Genomic DNA, 19,161 nt, shown 5'->3' on the forward strand with positions numbered 1-19,161 from the left:
AATGGATGCCATGGTACCACAGTGCACTCACAGTCCTGTATACCAATGGAAAGACAAAAGAAAACCATGTTTCTATAATTGTCCACGAGATAGCCATCACTACTGCGCTGTCATCCATACAAGTTAGCAAACCGAATATTACAACTAAGTCCTTGGCGATTGCAGCTTTTGTATTTACGGCGCCGTGGTAGGCAAGCAGCCCACTTGCAGGAATGCTAATGGGGATATATTCATATTTCATATTTTTATTATTCTACCATACGAGCTGGTGTTGTGAGAATGCGCGTCACCGGCGCCTCAGCAAACCAGCAGTGATTTAACATTGGAGTAAACCAACATCCGTTCCAACACATCGAGACATTTGTTTTTCTATCTTTGGAATTAGTGCCCATTTGCTAACCTGTATGGATGACAGCTCAGTAATGATGGCTATCTCGTGAACAATTATAGAAGAATAAGTTGCTTACCAACTGTGACGTTCTTTCGATTGGATGTTCCTCCCACGTATTCCTCATCTTAGATATTTCCTTACCTTTAGGTTTCGCCTCAGAATTTTTTTCTCTTTCTCCAGCAGAGGGCGCTCCACTCGAGGCTGTGGCGTCCATGTCCCTCGGCGGCATCAGTCGAGTATCGACATCATCCCTCGTATAAGAGCCTCGAGCGCGCCCGCTGGCCTCAGTTCTGTTTTTTCGTATAATATAGTCCATGGATCTTAATTTGTTTAAGGTATGCCCCTCTTGACCCAAGCCTTTAAAGAGTTTAGAGTGTAATACACGTAATACAGGTGTGGGGATGGGAGGATCGATGAGGAATACGTGGGAGGAACATCCAATCGAAAGAACGTTACAGTTGGTAAGTAACTTGTTCTTCGAATGGATTGTGTCCTCCCACGTATTACTCATCCTTAGACTCCCAAAGCAGTTTTGTGTCGGAGGTGGGAGTACAGTATCTTTTTCTAATCATGTTCAGAATGTAGTACAGATTTTGCAAACAGACCTCCTTGAGAAGAAGTCGAGTCCAATGCATAATGTTTTATAAAGGTGTGCATAGATGACCATGTGCCTGCTGCACAAATATCTTGCACAGGGACACCCCTTTTCAATGCTGTAGAAGTTGCCATGCCCCTAGTCGAGTGAGCTCTTAGTCCATCAGGTGGTTCCTTTCCTGCCAATCTATAGCATTCTGTTATGGCTAAAATTATCCATCTGGATAAAGTTTGTTTTGCTACCGGACGGCCCAGTTTACGTCCAGTGTATCCCACGAAAAGTTGATCACACTGACAAATCTTTGCAAATCTTGAGATGTAAAAACTAAGCGCTCTCCTGGAATCTAGTCTATGAAGTCTTTGCTCTTCCTTGCTTGTATGAGGGCGAGGATAAAACGTAGGTAAAGTTATTTTCTGTGACAGATGAAAATCCGTAACAATTTTTGTCAAAAAAGAAGGTTTAGCCCTAAGACTGTCCTTATAAAAGATGGTGTGAGGAGGTCCGCTCGAAAGCGCCTGCAACTCACTTACCCTGCGGGCTGATGTCAATGCTACAAGAAGTATTGTTTTTAACGTAAGGAGCCTTAATGGGCAAGAATGTAAAGGCTCAAATGGAATACATGTGAGAAATTTTAAAACTAGATTTAGACCCCACACTGGAACCTGGAAAGGTATTGGGGGAAAAACATTTAAACCTTTTAGGAAGTGCAGATGGACATGTCGAGAAGGTCCGGGTACCACGTTCTCCTGGCCCAATCCGGGGCAATTAGGATCATGGTTTTCCCGAACTTTCTCAACCTCCTGATTACTTGAGGGATCACAGGGATTGGAGGAAACATGTACAGCAGTGGGAAAATTCCCTTGAGCAGTACAGTTTGCACTTTCGGTTTACCCTGGTCGCGAACAGATCTACTTCAGGGGTTCCCGAAAGGAGGAAGATCTCTTGAATGACTTCCTGAGCTATCTCCCACTCGTGAGCGACTGGGCTCTGCCTGCTCAGAGCGTCCGCTGTTGTGTTTTGCTCTCCGGCTAGATGAATTGCCGATAGAGAGATCCCTTCTAGTATTGCCCAGAACCAGAGTTGCATCGCCTCTCTGCACAACGGTAGTGACCCCACTACTCCTCTCTTGTTGAGGTAGTACATGGCCACTGTGTTGTCCGTCATTATCAGAACATTCTTTCCCCGTACAGAGGGCAGAAAGGCCTTCAGCGCTAGTCTGATTGCCCTCAACTCCAGAAGATTGATGTGTAGTTTGGACTCCGATGGAGACCAACGTCCGCTGACTGTCAGATCGTTGATGTGGGCTCCCCACCCCGTAAGTGAGGCGTCTGTCATTACTGTTCTCTGGCCATGGCTGCCAAAAAGATTCTCCTCTGAGGACATGATGTCTGCAAGCCCACCATTGTAGATCCTGTGCTACTTGGGCTGGGACCTGCAGTAGATCTGACATTTCCCCTGAGAACTGGGACCATTGAGTTCTGAGAGCCCATTGAAGAGATCTCATTCTCAATCTGGCTTCTGGCACCAGGAAAATGCAGGATGCCATCAGACCGAGCAACCTGAGAAAATCGAAGGCCGGAAGATGCTGGGCATTCTGAAACTTTGTCACCATCTGCAGAATGTGGTGAGCTCTCTCTTCGGGAGGCGAGGCTTTGCCCGAACAGGTATCCAGGACTGCTCCCATCAACTGGAGCTTCTGTGATGGTATCATGTTTGACTTTTTTTAAAATCAGAGAAAAACCTAGTTTGTGAAGGAAGTGACAAGTCTTGGACAGGTGATCCAGGGCTTGTTCTGGAGAAGGGCGCTCTGATCATCCAATCGTCCAGATAGGGGTAGACATGAATCCCCCCCCTCTTCTGAGACTCGCTGTCACCACCGCCATCAACTTGGTGAAAACTCTTGGGGCGGAGGTCAACCCGAATGGCAGAACTCGAAACTGATAGTGAGAATTGCCAATCGCAAACCTCAGGTACTTTCTGTGCTTGAGATGGATTGGCACATGAAAGTAAGCATCCTGAAGGTCCAATAATACCAACCAGTCCTGGAGTTGGAGAGCCTGAAAGATCTGAGAAAGTGTGAACATCTTGAATTTGTCCTTCCTTAGGAACTTGTTCAAGTTTCTCAAGTCCAAGATGGGTCTCAGTCCTCCGTCTTTCTTTGGAACAAGGAAGTATGGGGAATACCAACCCTTGTTCCTCTCCGCTACAGGTACATGTTCGATTGAACCTTTCTGTAGCAGGGTTAAAACTTCCTGCAACAGGAGCGGATCCGGATGCTTGGCAGAGTTGTATTTCGGAGAATGATTCTGAGGTTTCTTTAGAAAAGGAAGGCAGTAACCTTGGGATACTGTTTCCAGTGCCCAAGCATCTGAAGTAATGCCCCGCCATTCTTTCAGATGCTATGAGATCCTGCCTCCCACCAGGGTCTTGTGGGTCAAAACCTCAGAGTGGTTTTGTGGCAGCTGCAGCAGCGGCTGATGGTACAGATGCCATTGCTGGGGCTGATCTAGCACCTTTTCCTCTTCCCCGAGGAAATTTTCTTTGACCTCTTTAATTGACCTGTCCTCTTCCTCTCCCAATTGAGGAATAATAGCGAAAAGGACGACCCCTCCAGGAATATGAGCCTGTGTAGGGGCGTTGCTGAGGTTGTCTTATAGCGCCACTTAGAGACTTTGCTGCCACTTTGGAGGTCTGTAGCTTCTCCAAACTTTCATCTGCCTTGCTACCGAACAACCTTGAGCCATCAAAGGGCATATTAAGAAGACTGGATTGCACATCAGGAGAAAACCCAGATTTTCTTAACCACGCAAATCTGCGTAGCACTGTGCTAGTTGCCATGGACCTGCTGATGCTGTCAGCTGTGTCCAGTCCTGATTGAAGGCATTCTCCCGAAGCCTCCTTTCCATCCCTTATAATAGCTAGAAAGCCATCACGTTCTTCGCCTTCTGGGATGTGTTCAGCTGCCGCTGACATACAGTCTCACAGGGTATAAGTGAACCTTGCTAAAGTACAGGTTACATTAGTAGACTTCAAAGCCATACTACCCGATGTAAAGATTTTCCTGGACCATGCATCCACTTTTTTATCGTCCCTATCTGGAGGGATTGTAGGGTATGCCGCATGTTTTGTGGAAGTGGCTGCCTGTACTACTAAGCTTTCCGGAGATGGAGGTTTACTGAGGTATTCCGGATCAGATGTACAAGGTCTACATTTTGCCACAAACTTTCTATTCACTGCACCTATGGCTTCAGAATGTTCCCATGCAGAACTAACCCTTCTTTGTAATGCAATGTGAAAGGGTAAAATGGGGTCTTGTTGGGGTGTTCCAGATAATATATCTGTCATGTCATCATCATGACTGACTGGTGAACTTCTACCCCACCCCAAAAATTCTGTAACTCTGCTCATGAGTCTTCTAGAACTCATATCCACCTGTTCTGATGGGTCTGGTTTGTCAAATTCATACTCTGGAGAAGTATCCAGGCCACTTGCTGTTTGCAAACATTCTTGCAAATCTTTAATTCTTGATTGAGGATCAATTAATTCCTCTGGGACAGATCTTGTTCCATATCTAACACCAGCAGAGGTTACTTCCTCTTGTTCTGATTCTCCTTCATAGATGAAGGACATGGTCTTGAAAAACTCATGTCGATTCTCAGGATGTAAAATCTTTTTAGGCATTGCTGTTCTTTCTCTTATTAAAGATTTGGGCGTCGACGAAAACGTCGATGGCGCCGGAGTTTTAATTACCTCTTTCGACATTGCCGAAGGAACCTTCGCGGAGCATGAGCTCGACGTAGCTTCCTTCGGGTGAGTTGTCGACTCGAGGAGCTCTGAAGTCTTCGACGGCGTTGATGTCGACTTCGATGGCGTATGATCTTTCAACGCCATTTTGTTTCCCTCTGCCTTCGATTTATGCACTGAAGGATCTGTCTTACGAGGTGATCGAGAAGAATCCCTCGATGACGTTCGACGTCTTTTTATGAGCCTTTCTTGTTTTGAACCTTCCTCCGTCACCTTTTTTGTGAGCAGGAGCATGGTCTTCCTTAGCTATTTTTGAGGGGGTCTGGACCGCGTTCTCAAAATGTTTTAACATGGATACTGGGAAGGCTTCCCATTTCCTTGGAGAGTCATGTTTGGATGGACATGTGATAACCTCTTCCGAAGATGTCGAAGAGGATGAGGGAGATTGATGCCGTCTTTTCTTTGTCTTCTCAGAAGATTTCCTCGATCTACTTCTCAAATGTCTTTTACGATGAGATTTCGAAGACTCGTCCGAGTCTTTCTTTTTTAAAGTGGGCTTCGAAACACCCTCCCCCATCGCCAGTTTACCTCTGCGCTCTTTTAGGGCTTTCTGGGTCATCGACTGGCACGAACCACAGTCTTCCATACGGTGGTCGGGCCGAGGCACCATAGACAGTTCTTATGTGGATCCGTCAAAGACATTTTCTTTCCACATCTTAGGCATTTTTTAAAGCCTGTCTTCGGCGTGGAAGGGTTCGAAGACAACGACATTGCTTTTTGTCACGAAATACTGAAGCGCCGTTTTACTCGATCCGAAGCGAAGCTAACGGAAAAACAGAACTGAGGCCAACGGGCACGCTCGAGGCTCTTATACGAGGGATGACTTCGATACTCGATGGATGCCGCCGAGGGACATCGACGCCGCAGCCTCGAGTGGAGCTCCCTCTGCTGGAGAAAGAGAAAAAAAATTCTGAGGCGAAACCCAAAGGTAAGGAAATATCTAAGATGAGGAATACGTGGTAGGACACAATCCATTCGAAACATGGTTTTCCTCTTTGTCTTTCCATTGGTATGCAGGACTGCGAGTGCAGTGTGGCACCATGGCATCCATTGAGGTCCAATGGGATCTCAGGATCTTCTAGACCTAGATGATAATTCTATCGAAGGCATCCCTTCTTCGTGTTCACCACAAATGACCAAATTTGAGCATCTAATACAGGTGAGCTTTGGACTATTCAATTTATGGTTAGAATGAGCCAGGCGACTTAGCCGCTAGAGCATATGCAGTCATTTCACTTCACGGCTAGACACTAGGGAACATTGTTCCCAGTCTAAACACATGTCCTTGTATTCTGTCTCCACAGATTTACTAATTGGGGTCTGCACAGGTTTTTGGCTGATAGGTCTTTGGAAGCAATCACATGACGTCAGTTTCAGCCCTTTCGGTCGAGACTATGGTATTCATGATTCTCCCACCATACACCTATGTTCCTCTGTACTTTTGCAAATGGAGTAAGCTTGTTAGTGTAGTCTCATTCAGACCCAATTTTAATGTGTCACTTTCTTTTTCTTTGTTTTTACAGGCATGACAAATATTGATTCAATTCTCCGTCTGTCCTATGCTTATTTATACAATTTGTTGCACTTGAATCCATTTATATTACGCAGACCTTTAGGGGACGGCTTTTGTCCTGAAAAAGACGGGAATCAACTGGAGTCCAGTTTGAAGCTATTTCCCGTTGAAACTACCAATGTTATGTAATGCACATTGCTAGGCCTGACCACTCAATCGAATTCTTGGTCTTTAGGCTAGTGTAGTTGAAGTATAGCACCCCATTACTAATTTTTTTTATAATTGTGGTTTAATAATGCAATAAAGGTTGGAATGTTTCATGTGTACAGCCTGAAATCACTCCACACAGGCACACTTGTGAATAACGACCTCCTTTCTCGCGTGATCCCCTTCACTCGAACGCGGCGACCTGGCTTCCCAACTGTGCAGGTGGGTTGTAGACCTTTCCAGTACGTCTGCTCTAAGGCATTAGTAGCATTTTTAGCTTAAATGCACTTTATTCAGATTAGTTAGACCCAATATGTATTAAGAGCTACTACAAATGCAGCACTTTAATCTATATGCACTTTTGCTCACATTAAAAAAGACATATTACACAGGATTGGTCTTCATAGATTTAATATGCCTTTTACCAATTGATTAAATAAAAAGTATTTTTATTCAAATGTCTTTGAATTTGGGTCTGTCGGAGGCTTTTTCTTCCTGCATTTTCATGAGTCTGCTGAAAATGTATGTATTTTTAGGTTAGTTCCTCTTGACAGGATAGATGTCTGTTATTTCCCCTCTGTCAGCGATGAAGGGGGACACCCATTCTTTGTATAACGATCCAAAAGATATTGCACATTAATCTTTGCCTCAAGATCAGACATTTGCAGAAGGCAAGCCTGATAAATGGTGATCTCTTGAGCTTCGGGTTGGCAGCAGCTAAGAACATCGGCATTGGCCTGTCTGAAGTAAAGCGTTTGAGTAAATCCTACTCTTGTAAGCATAGCAGCTTCTCCTCTGTTGAGCAATGTTGCTGAAAAGCAGGGAGTGCTAGAAGCATAGAGAGGCTGATGTTAACACTGCAGAGAGTGGTTGCTGATGTGATGCGAGATCGCTTTTCTGACGGAAGAGGCCTGTGTTGGGAGTTCAGTGTCTGATTAGTAGGCTGCTGTTAGGGAGAATTCTCAGAAATGTGTCAATTCCCTTCTACCTTAGAGACCCCCAGCTCTGTTGCTGGACTTTAGGACTTTTGATCTCATTTAATTTTAATGAGATTTATTCTCCGTGTTTCTTTTGACTTTGGAGTCTGACAAACTCCATAGGAATCATCTTTACATTGCGTCAGACAGCACCTTCAGCGCAGTGGCACAGGGAAGTCGCTTAGATTTCCCAAAGGTTTAAATAACTTACCTTGGTTAAACTACCGTTTCCAAGAGCAGTGAAGTGAAATTGACTTTACTTACATTTTGTAACTTTCTAGACCCAGGACACATTATCTTACCATAAGGTGCTGGAGGGGTTACTTAATATCCCCTTTGTCTAGCTTTTCATGTAACATTTCTATGTTACCCTTCCTACAATTAATGGCTGGTGGCAGTGGTTCACTTTTTACTACCAGTGTGCGTTTTACTGCGGGCTGCGTTCGCAGCCACGGTAAGGCACCCATGAGTGCCCATTTTGTCAAAATGGTCCCAGTGTTTTTTCGTCATTTCTTGTTGGGAAGGTCCTTCTTGATTTACTCTGCGCGCCAAACCAGGTTTGGTCCCTTTGTTCGTTTTGTCTTTGGCGGGATTCATGAGTGAAGCCCGCCTCTGGCTCCAGTATGTCTGGCAGGGGCAGGAAGTGAGGGAGGTGCCCGAAAATCCCTGTGCTTAATCCCCTTGGTTACAGGAATGCACCCAAAAGGCGATTGGCCGGCTGGCTGTCCAGCAAGGACAGCCACCCTGCTGGGTGATTGGCAGCTAGGCTGGAGTAAATGGGAGAAAGCTGCATAAAAGGCAGGACTTTTTGGCTTGGAAGGCAGAGTCAACCACTGGACTACGGAATCCGAAGAAGAACTTGGAAGAGATGCCTGCTGCAACTCCTGGACCGTTGGTTTGCCCAGTGAAGCCCTGCTACTGTGCTGAAGCTCCTAATTCACCTCGACTAGAGAAGCCCTACAAGGACGACTTCCCCCTTTGAGTTGGTGGGACCAATCAACTCCAAAGTAAGCCCGTCCGGACATCCTTTCAAAGCTGGTTGCATTTCCACTGCTGCTGATGCTGGAACCAAAGAGCCAGCGAGAGGAACACCAGATTGTGTGCGTTGCTTTTAAGTCAGACCCGAGGGCTGGGAAGATCCTCCAGGCTCCCCTGTTACAGGACTGACCAAGCCTGAGCCACCTCAACAGAGTGCTGGACCCCAGAAGCAAGGAAAGCCTGAAGTGGTACCAGAGAACCGCTGTGTTGCTATTTGCTGTCAGACGCGAGGAGCTGAAACACTGAAGAACCGCTGAATTGAAGTTTGCCCATTGTTGCTGCTGACCTTCCCATTGCAGAGCAGGAGTCCCCAGACGTCCTCCCTCTAGTCCCCACCCCCGAGGCTCAGGAACAACAGGATCCGCAGAGCTGCACAGGAACAGAAGCCAGTTGGAACCATTTACAGCGGTACTGTAAAGTCTAAGAACTTACCTCTTGTTGTGTAGCCTTGCTTGCTCTCAGTTGACACCTGTCTTGGTTACCTTGCAGAGTTGCTAATGCTTTGCCCCTCCCAAGTCTCCGAGTTTGTGGCCCTTCAAGTGTGCCATTTTTTACAAACATGTCTACAAACATTGTGCAAGACTTTTTACCTACCTGCAAAAGAAGATCTTTACCTCCCCTTGACATTGTGCAATTAACATTGGCTGTCCTGGCTCCCTGAGAGACTCCTCTTTACCCCTTGCCTTGTGCTTTGGCCTTTCATCCAGGAAAGGGTTAATTTACTCTGCTTTGGAAGGCGTTTAAAAGTACTTACCCGTTTATGAATGATTTGTTAACCTTTGTTTTGTTACTCTATTTTTTTTTCACCAACCTCAGTATTGCTCTAAATGTACCAGTGATTAATCAATGTCCACAGTGTCCTAGCTTTTTAAGTCACCCTATGGTGTAGGAAGAGTGTGTGCCATCCCCAATGGGTGTCATCTGATTAACAGAGACCAAGTGTGTTTTTGAAGTATATTTAAGTGTTACATGTGTTTGCTCCCTTTCTGATGAAGGCTTATATAACTGAGAAATAAATTAATAATTGTTTTATCAAGAAACCTTGAATATAAGTGTTTATTTGGTTAACTATTGTGAAAAACTCTGACACAACATTACTGCTCACATTGACCCCTCTTTAAGCCTGGCTGCTCAGCCACACTACCAACCTGTGTAGCTCAGACTTATACCAAAGGTTGGGTCGCTATTGCCAGGAGGTCAGGGTTATTGTAGTGCACCCAAAGGGTACTGCATACAATCTTGCCCAACAGCTGCACAGACAGCAGTTTGACATATTTGACATGCCCAGACAAGACACCACTTTGAATGGGCAATCCTGACCTACCGGATGTTCTCAAGGCCAAGATGTCAATCTCAGACTCCTGTTGCGGCTCCTTGGAAGTGAGGCCAAGCATCTGATTATGAAAGGTCTTTGTGGATTGTGGCATGTTCTCCTCTACTTTGCAAGAAGAGTCATTATTGTCTTGGGAGGATAGCTCAGGGGCAAAGTGCTCACTTTTGAGGCAACACGACACGGAGCAACACAGGTTCGATCCCCGGGTCCGCGCTTAGAAACCTCTGGGTATTAAGCGCGTTATAAATAACCCATCATATCATATATCCTGTAGGTCAGAGGGATCCTGTGTATTGGAGACCATGCCCAATATGCTGTGCAAGAAAAGAGGGTTTTTGAGTGCGTCTAGCCAAGTATATGTAAAGCATGGCTGTGGTGTTCTCCTTGATAAGCAGGCTCTTGTTTGAAAGAAGAAGTTGGAATATGCACTGGGCCATTATAATTGCCAGCAGTTTTAGCATATTTGTGTTGCGAAGACTGCTGTTTTGTCCATGTTCCCTGTGCTTTCAGCTCTAGTCAAGGCACCCATCAACCAGCTTGCGATGCATCTGTTGGAATGGTAAACTGGTGGGTTACATTTTTTTTTTGCCCTTTAACAGGATTGTTTGTCCATCACTGTAGTGTCAGGAGAGTTCTCTCTTAGCAACGTTCCCTCCATATTCTATGGACTCAAACCTTTTTCTTTTATTTTAACACCATGTCCTGACTTTCTGAAGTTTATTTATTTGATTATTTATAATGCGCGCCAGATCCAAGGGTATCAGGGCGCAGAGATAAATTATAAGTTACTCACCGTAGTGACCAACGTACTCTTAGTCCACAGTCCCCTTTCCTCCATACTGTATGGGCGTCCCTCCCAAGGGACGGGAGACAACCTTTTTCATCAGAAAAACATTCTTCTCCTTTAAATTTAGAGGCGCGTGGCCCAGTGAGCATGCGTTGCCCTGACTCTGCCCTCCAGCGCCACACCTCAGTCCCCATTGATGCGTCGACAATAGATTTAACATTGCCTAATAACACTCGAATTATTAGGGGGGGTGGTGTGACGTATGGAGGCAAGGGGACTATGGACTAGGAGTACGTTAGTAACTAATTACTCTTATGTCCCGTCACTTTTCCTCCATACTGTATGGGCGATTAAAACTTATTGTAGCCCCAGGGTGAAGAGGAGACACTCCTTAAGCAAAAAGGTTCCTGAGAACCGCCTGTCCAAAAGCCGCATCATATCTAGAGCCGGCATCCAAACAGTAATGCTTGCAGAAAGCCGAGGGAGAGGCCCAAGTGGCCGCCCTGCTTATGACTTGCCAAGGGACATGGCGCTGAAATGCGATGGCCGTTGCCTTGGCCCTAGCTGCGTGGGCATGCATGTTTGCCGGGAGCAGCTTGTGCTGGCCCTCATACGCTTCTTTAATGGCAGAGACCATCCAGCGGGACATGGAAGCCTTAGAGGCCTGATAGTCTGGCCTCGAGCTGCCAAAAGTGACAAACCGGGCGTCCTACTTGCGGTAGCCTTTGGTCCTGTCCAAGTAGAATTTTAGGGCACGCCTGACATCCAGGCAGTGCAGCACTCTCTGTGCTTCGTCCTTGGGATCAGGAAAGAACGTAGGAAGGACCATTTCCTTGTTCAAGTGAAACGCAGATGGAACCTTGGGCAGAAATGCTGGGTGCTTCCGCATGACTACCTTGTCGCTGTGAAAGGTGGTATATGGCTCAGAGGCGACCAGCGCCTGAATCTCGCTGACTCTGCGAGCCAAGGTAAGAACAACTAGTAAGGCCGTCTGATGGTGACCAGCCTAATGTCCACGGATGCCATTGGTTTGAATGGCTTATGTGGCAGGGTGCCCAAGACTATATTAAGGTCTCACAGAGGGTGCAGTCTCTTGACGGGCGGGTAGAGCCTAGGCTGACCAGTCTGGTGTTTTAGGGTCGGAGGAAGAAAAGATGCCTTTCTGTAAGCCCCAATGGCTGCGAGGTATGTATGGGAGGTGTCGACCTGTACGTCCGAATGAGCGAGGTGTGCTGAAAAGGAGAGCACATTGTCCAAAATTGCAGGCCAAGGGTTCAATTCCCTTGAGTCTGCCCAGTGGCAGAACCTGGTCCATTTGCTCTTGTACTGGGCCCTGGTGACTTTGTTCCTGGCGCCATGTATGATTTCCAGATTGGCCTGTGAGAGGCTAAGGTGCCGAAGGTTTACCTGCTCAGGTACCACGCCGTGAGGGCTAGTTTCCCTGGCGCGGGTTGGATGATCCTGCCCCCCTGCTGTGCCAGAAGATGTGCTGGGCCCATCGGGAGGTGTATCGGAGGCACTTCTGAGAGGCTGAGGAGCTCCGAAAACCATGGTCTGGCTGGCCACCATGTAGCAATCAGAATGATGAGTCGATGTGACTCCTTGATCTTGCAAATTACCCTGTGGATCAGGGGAGTGGGCGGAAAGGCGTAGGCCTTCATGCCAGTCCACTGAAGGTGAAATGAGTCGCCCAGAGAGCCGGGGCCATGACCCTGCCAGGATGTGAACTGGGGGCACTTCTTGTTCTGCCAGGTGGCAAAGAGATCCACTTGGGGGTGACCCCACTTGTTGAAAATCTGAATAACGAGGTTGTTTAGCTGCCACTCGTAATTGTCCGCTCCCAGCCTGCTGAGCTTGTCTGCCTCCAGGTTGGATTCCCCTGGGAGGTGGACTGCCGAGAGGAAAATTTTGTTTTCCACAAAGACCCATTCCCACATGCTGATCGCCAGTCTGCACAGAGGCGGGAATCTGGTGCCTCCCTGCTAGTTGACGTAGCACATGCTGGTCGAGTTGTCTCTCTGGATGAGGCCAACCTTGCCCTTGAGAAGTGGGAGGAATGCTCTGAACGCTAGCCAGATGGCGTTCAGCTCCAACCAATTGATGTGGTATTCCAGCTCCTGTCGAGTCCAGGTGCCGTGGACCGAGAGATCTTCCAGGGTTGCTCCCCAGCCCTCGAGCGGGTAGTCTGTTGTGATGGTGGCCTGCGGAGAGAGCAGCCGGAAGGGCTTGCCTGTCCAAAGGTTGCAGTCCCTGAACCACTAAGTTAGGTCCAGGTGGAAAGATGGAGGAACACGGATCATTTCGGATTGAGAGCCCCGCTACGGACTCCATGAGGCTGCAAAGTGCAGCTGAATCCTTCTCATCCTTAGTCAATGTGCGGCACGGCTAACAAGACTGCCGCCAGTAGACCCAGGAGGTGTTGGTACCGCCATGCCAAGGTCACCCCTCTGCTGAGGAAGTGGGCGGTGGCCTTCTTGATGGCTGAGATTTTGACCTCAGACGGGAAGATCCTCTCGAAGCACGTGTCCCAAATAAGTCCCAGGAATGTCAGTCTGTGTAGGCTGCAGCTGCGACTTCTTGAAGTTGAGCGAGAAACCCAGATCGTGCAGTGTGTTCATAAGGGCATGGGAGGAGTGGTGAACCGCCTCCGGCGATGTAGCCCTGACGAGCCAGTCGACGAGGTATAAGTAGATGTGGAGGCCCTGCTCTCTGACGAGGGCCCTGGGGGCTGAGTTGAGGCCAAATGGGAGGAACTTGTATTGGAAATGGGAGCCCATGATCCTGAACCGTAGGAAAGAACGATGGGGCTGCCAGATCGGGACGTGAAGGTACGCGTCCGTCAGGTCTATGGAGCACATCCAGTGTCCCTTGTCCAATGTCTCCGCTATAAAGGCTGGCGTAACCATCTTGAATTTTTGCAGGGGTAAGGAGAGGTTGAGGGTGGAAAGGTCCAGCACAACTCTCAGGCCCGCCTGGTTCTTCTGAATGGCAAAAATCCTGGATAGAAGCCAAAGCCTCGCTGGGAGGCTGGAACTTCCTCCACTGCCTGGCTCTCTACCAGCAACCGGATCTCCGCCAGAAGAGTTGCTGTCCAAATCTGTGGGAGTGGAGGGGAGAAGGGAGGAGAGGCTGGGATGGGTAGGCAGTACCCTGTGGATACTAGGGAGAGGATCCAGGGGTCCGTGAAATTCTGACGCCAGAAGTGTGCATGGAGAGCAAGCCTGCCCCCACCGGAGACACGTGGACCCGAAGGGCCGTGTCATGCCTTCTTTCCCTCAGAGGCTGAGGAGGGGGACTGGAAAAAGGCCTTACCCCCCCACTCCCTATTTGTTGTTTGCACCGGTTCTGAGACGGCGAGCGGTCCGGCTGCCTGGATCTGCGTTCCTGGAAGCCGTGGAACCCTCCATATGTACGACCCTTCTCCAAGCGCTGCTGAGATTGGGTGTAAGATTTGGGCGTGGTCTTTGTAAGGATGGATAAAGACTTTGCCGTTTGTGAGCTGTTTTTTTTGTCCAGCTCTTTGTCCGTTGAGGAGTGGAAGAGGTCGCCCCCTCGATCGGCAGATCTAGAATGCGCTCCTGGATGTCCGGATTTAACTTCATCGCCCGGAGCCAGGCCGTGCGCCTCATGTCCGTGGCATTGCAGATGGCACAGCCCGAGGTATCGATATGCGCCACGGTGGATCCCATGAGGTCATTCATGCGCCACAAGCTTAGCCTCCGCTAGCCCCGCCTTAAAGCATGATTGGCATTGGGAGGTGAGTTCCGGGAGGAAGTCTGCAATTTCCCGCCATATTGTAGCATGGCATCTGCGTTGGCCTGACGCAGGTGCAAGGAGGCACTGGAGTAGATATTCTTGCCGTAAGCCTCCAAGATCATCTCCTTGCCCAACAGCGCAGCATAGGAGGAGGCTGAGGACTGAGGGTTGGGGTAAAGTGATGCCGCAGCGATCACCGAGGAGTGTGGCTGAGGGTGGGTCAAGAGCAAGAGTGTGTCCCCCACCATCTGCCTGTACTTGGCGTCGGTTGGCTGGCTGGACTGAGTGGGGCTTGAGCCAACCCTTCTTGGCCATGGAGACTATCGGTTTGCAATGGAATCCCTGTGTTGGCAGAGGGGCTCTAGTGAGGACTTCAGCCAGAACCTCCTCTGCTGGCTGTTCAACCTCAGGTTGATGGAGGCCCAGGTACTCTGCCAGGCCAGCAAGACGTTCATGGAAGATCCTGGCTGAAGATGGCGTGTCCAGATCCACCTCCTCGTCCGTGTCCTGCATATCTGGAGGATCTTGTGGAGGAAGGATAGATGGCACTGGAGGCTGGGTACAGCGACCACAGCCTCAGGAGGCGGCGGAGGTTGCGGAGTTGGCTGTGGAGCCGGAGGAGGCGGCGGCTGCACTGGGGTCAGCGAGCCCGATTCAGGAGTCTGTGGTGCCGTTAGCATGGCGGGGAGGACTTCCGACTGCGTCCTTGATGATAACCCCCATCTGCGGAGACCGCTTGAGGCCGAGGAATTTGTCGAAGAGCACCTCCTGACTGGCTGAAGAGGTGGTATGGGGTACCGACGGGGCAGCGGGGGACTGCTGGAGCCGCTGCATACCCAGTCCGTATGGACGCATGGGAAAGTTGCCCTGCGCATATGAAGGGTAGACTGTAGGGCGCGTACCTGGTTGCGACCAGTCCCACCTTGACACTCGTTTTTTGAATTCGTGGAATGGCGGAAGGGTGTTCCTGTCTGGTGCGGCGGCCATTTTGTCAAGCTGCCTGCCACGTGCCTGCGACGTGTTGCCCAGCCCGCTGGGTCCGGCCTCGTCCAAGACTCTCGCGTGTGGATCACTGGGCCTACCCGTTTAGGTACCCCCTCTGACGTATTGTCGGTATTAGGGCGTAGACCCTCTGCCATTGCGCCGGTAAGTTGGCGGAGCCCCTCGGGCATAGGCCCAGTACAAGAACCTTCTGGTCCCTCGACACTGGGTCCGAGATGATCCGAGGACCCCTCGACCCGAGGGCCGGTAGCTGTAGCAGCCTCGGTGCATGTGCCGGTGGAAGGACCTGGCCGGTACATGCAGCCTCGGTGCATGTGCCGGTGGAAGGACCTGGCCGGTACCTCCCGCGCGCGAGAGTCCCTGGGAAGGAGTCTCCCTTACAGGGTGTGCTGGAAAAAAATCGGCCCTACCTTGGGCCTGGTCCGATGCTTCACGAAGTTCTTGAGATCCTCTGGAGGCGACTTCTGGAAGAGCTCCCTCCACCTGGCTAGTCTGTTCTTCAGCGCCTTCGAGGACAGCGAGTCACACACCGAACAGGACTGCCAACCGTGGTCTGGGCCAAGGCAATGTAGGCAGAGGGCCTGAAGTTGGGAAGAGCCTGTTGCAGGATGGATACCTGCTGAACCCTGTAGAAGTCGACATGCGCCGGGGAGGAGCGTGACGCCTGAGGATCGAGTATCTGAAAGACAAAAAAGAGACGAAGTATCCACGTGTGGAATTACATGGCCGAAGCCAAACCCAGGAGCGCTGGTGAATTCAGCACGTTCCCGTCGACGCGGAAAAGGGGACTGAGGTGTGGCGCCGGAGGGCGGAGTCAGGGCATTGCATGCTCCCTGGGCCGCGCACCTCTAAATTTAAACAGGAAGGTGGTTTTTTCTGGTGAAAAAGGTTCAGTCTCCCGTCCCTTGGAACGGATGCCCATACAGTATGGAGGAAAGGGGACGGGACGTAAGAGTAAAACATGTTAAAGGGAAAATAACCCAAATAAGATAGTTTTGGATTGAAAGGATTCTTAATCAAGAAAGAGGAGGAGACAAAGAACTTAGAATAATGCAACAGGAAGGATGTTCTATTTTTTTCCTTGAGAACTAGTTCCAAATGTTTGAACAAGGATAACGAACATAATTGTTTAAAACATGAGTGCTATGTTAAACAAATTATCACTAAATTGTGTAACAGATATATATTTTTCATACAAAGATGCAAACCCGAAGAACATTACATATTGTTTCAGGAAATGTCTACAATAATCAACTATTTAAGAATGATGTTGCAATTCTGATAAATTATGGAGAGGTTTCATGCCCCCCCTCCTCCCTTAGTCGCAGATGGTAACGAATGACAATTTGTAAGTGATATGTGCCTACAGTATACACATGAACATCGCCTTCGGTGCCCCAGCCGCAACATGCTCCGTGCACACAGCTGTTCCCCTCCCCATGGAAGGCCTGGTTGCCATGTCGGGAATATGCACGAAAGCAACTTGGGAGGAAGCATCTTTCAAAATTGCTGCCAAAACTGCTTCCCTTCCCGCCAGCAGCCCCAAATCAGCCCCCAGCCCTGCCGGCTCCTCCCCCCCGCTTTAAAGGGAGAGGGAGTGAGCCGCCAGGCGAAGCCGCGACGAGAAGGCCAGAGGACAAGGCCTGCACTACTCTTTGCAGCTCTTCGCTGCTCGAAGTCTGCCGTTTGCCGTGGAACCCTGCCCGATGTACAAGGTAAGGAGTCCCTAACTCCTGAGCTACTCAAAACACTCGCCTCCAGACTTCAGCGTCTGCGTGCCCGCACCCTCACATGTGCACTGCTCTCAAAACCTATGCCCGCAGACGTTCGCAACACACGCCTGCAATCCAGATCCCTGAAGCCACCCACCAGCCTTAACGTTCCTCCCCCAACAACTCATAAATCCCATAGGCTGTGCCACACCATGACCCCGTGCCCACACAGTATGCAAGGCCCTGACCATAATGCAACTGGAACAATGGCTAAGACTATCGAAAATGTGCCCCCCACTAATTTGAATGTAAATACCGCAATGTGCAATTCTTCTACCACAACCTTGCTAACCACTGATGCAAATGCTACTTTACCTGTGTCTAGGACCCCAGAAAATGTGCCCGCCACTACTTTGATTGTGAATACCGCAATGTGCAATTCCTCTACCACAACCATGCGATCCATTACCACCAATGCCACCCCTGAACCCCACCTCAAATGTGCCCTCATCAACCCCCGATCCATCAATGCTCACGCCCTAGACATCCACAACCTCATCACCACCCTAGATCTAGATCTTCTAATGGTCACTGAGACCTGGCTACATGAAGCCTCAGGCCCTGCTCTATCCCTCGCTCTCACACAAGGCTATGCCATCACGAGACAAGATCGCCTGACCACAGGAGGCGGTGTTGCCCTCATAGCCAAAGACTCGATCACCATCAGAAAAGTAGACAAAACTATCAACAATAACAGTGACTACCTTCAATTGAAACTCACTATATCACACCACTGCACCATCACCCTACACCTCATCTATCGGCCACCAGGCCCCTTGGGAGACTTTCAGGCCTCCCTCATCCACCCCCTGGCTGACAACCTAAAAAAGTCATCCAAAGCCATTCTCCTCGGTGACATCAACCTAGGCTTAAATGACACCAAAGACCCTGCTGCCAAATCACTTGACGCAGCTCTAGCCACTCTAGGATTCACCAACACCATCACAGACCCCACTCATGCCCTAGGTAGATCATTAGACTGGATAGCCCAACACAATTGCCCCCTCACAGTCACAGGCAATACCCCCACCCCGTGGTCCGACCACCACACCATCACCTTCAACATCCCCACCGCCACCCCATCCCCCCTCCCCCAACCCTTACCACCAGCCCTCACAAGAAGTGGCTGCCAACTAACCAAAGAAAGACTCTTACCCTTCCTACAGGGACCTGCCTTTAGACCCCCCTTCTCCAACGACCCAGAAACTCTTGCCAAGAATTACGACTCTGCTATCTCGGCAGCAATCAATGCTATCGCCCCACTTAAACCGCGCAAAACCAAACCTACCAGCCACACCAATGCCTGGTTCACCCAAGACCTCCTCAAATTGCGCACTGACAAACGAGCAGCATTAGCCCAATGGCAATCATCCCGTGATGATAAAGACAAACTCAACTTCAAATCCCTTGCAAATGATTATAAGAAAGCCATCATCCAAGCCAAAGCCAAATCCTTTGAAGATAGAATCTCTGAGGCCAAATCAAACTTCAAGGAAATGTTCACCATATTCAGGGAACTTGAGACCCCTACACCCACCAACCAAAACTTCACCAAAGATAAAGCATGGTGCGATGACATCCAAACAGCCATGCGAAACAAGATCAGCTCTCTCCAAACCAAAATTCTGAATACCAAACTAGCGCTCCCTACCTCCCTACTCCCCCACCAATCCCCCCCTCTCCTCAGCCACAGAGGCCCCCCCCTACCTTCTCACTCAAAACCATTCAGGAGAAAGACATGATCAACATCATGAAAAATATCAAACCATCCAATTGCAAAGGAGACCCCTGCCCCGCCTCCATCATCAAAGACTGCGCAGACACCCTTGCCCCTTTCCTAACAGCCTTCGTCAATGCTTCCTTCACCACGGGGAAAGTCCACTCATGCCTCAAGGAAGCATGGGTCCGACCTCTCATAAAAAAACCGACACTTGACCCCACCCCCCCTAACAACTACCGCCCCATAACCACAGTCCCATTCCTCAA

The 19,161-nt window shown here is 49.2% G+C and overlaps 1 protein-coding gene across 1 annotated transcript in view; it reads right to left on the reverse strand.

The window, feature by feature from the left end:
• The window catches only part of MED13 (mediator complex subunit 13), a 1,760,496-nt gene that overhangs the window by 60,675 nt on the left and 1,680,660 nt on the right, over positions 1–19,161 (reverse strand). The gene's annotated exons all lie outside the window — the stretch shown is intronic.

This window comes from Ambystoma mexicanum, chromosome 9, assembly GCF_040938575.1.
Source record: "Ambystoma mexicanum isolate Mex_15411 chromosome 9, UKY_AmexF1_1, whole genome shotgun sequence".
Classification (NCBI taxonomy): domain Eukaryota; kingdom Metazoa; phylum Chordata; class Amphibia; order Caudata; family Ambystomatidae; genus Ambystoma; species Ambystoma mexicanum.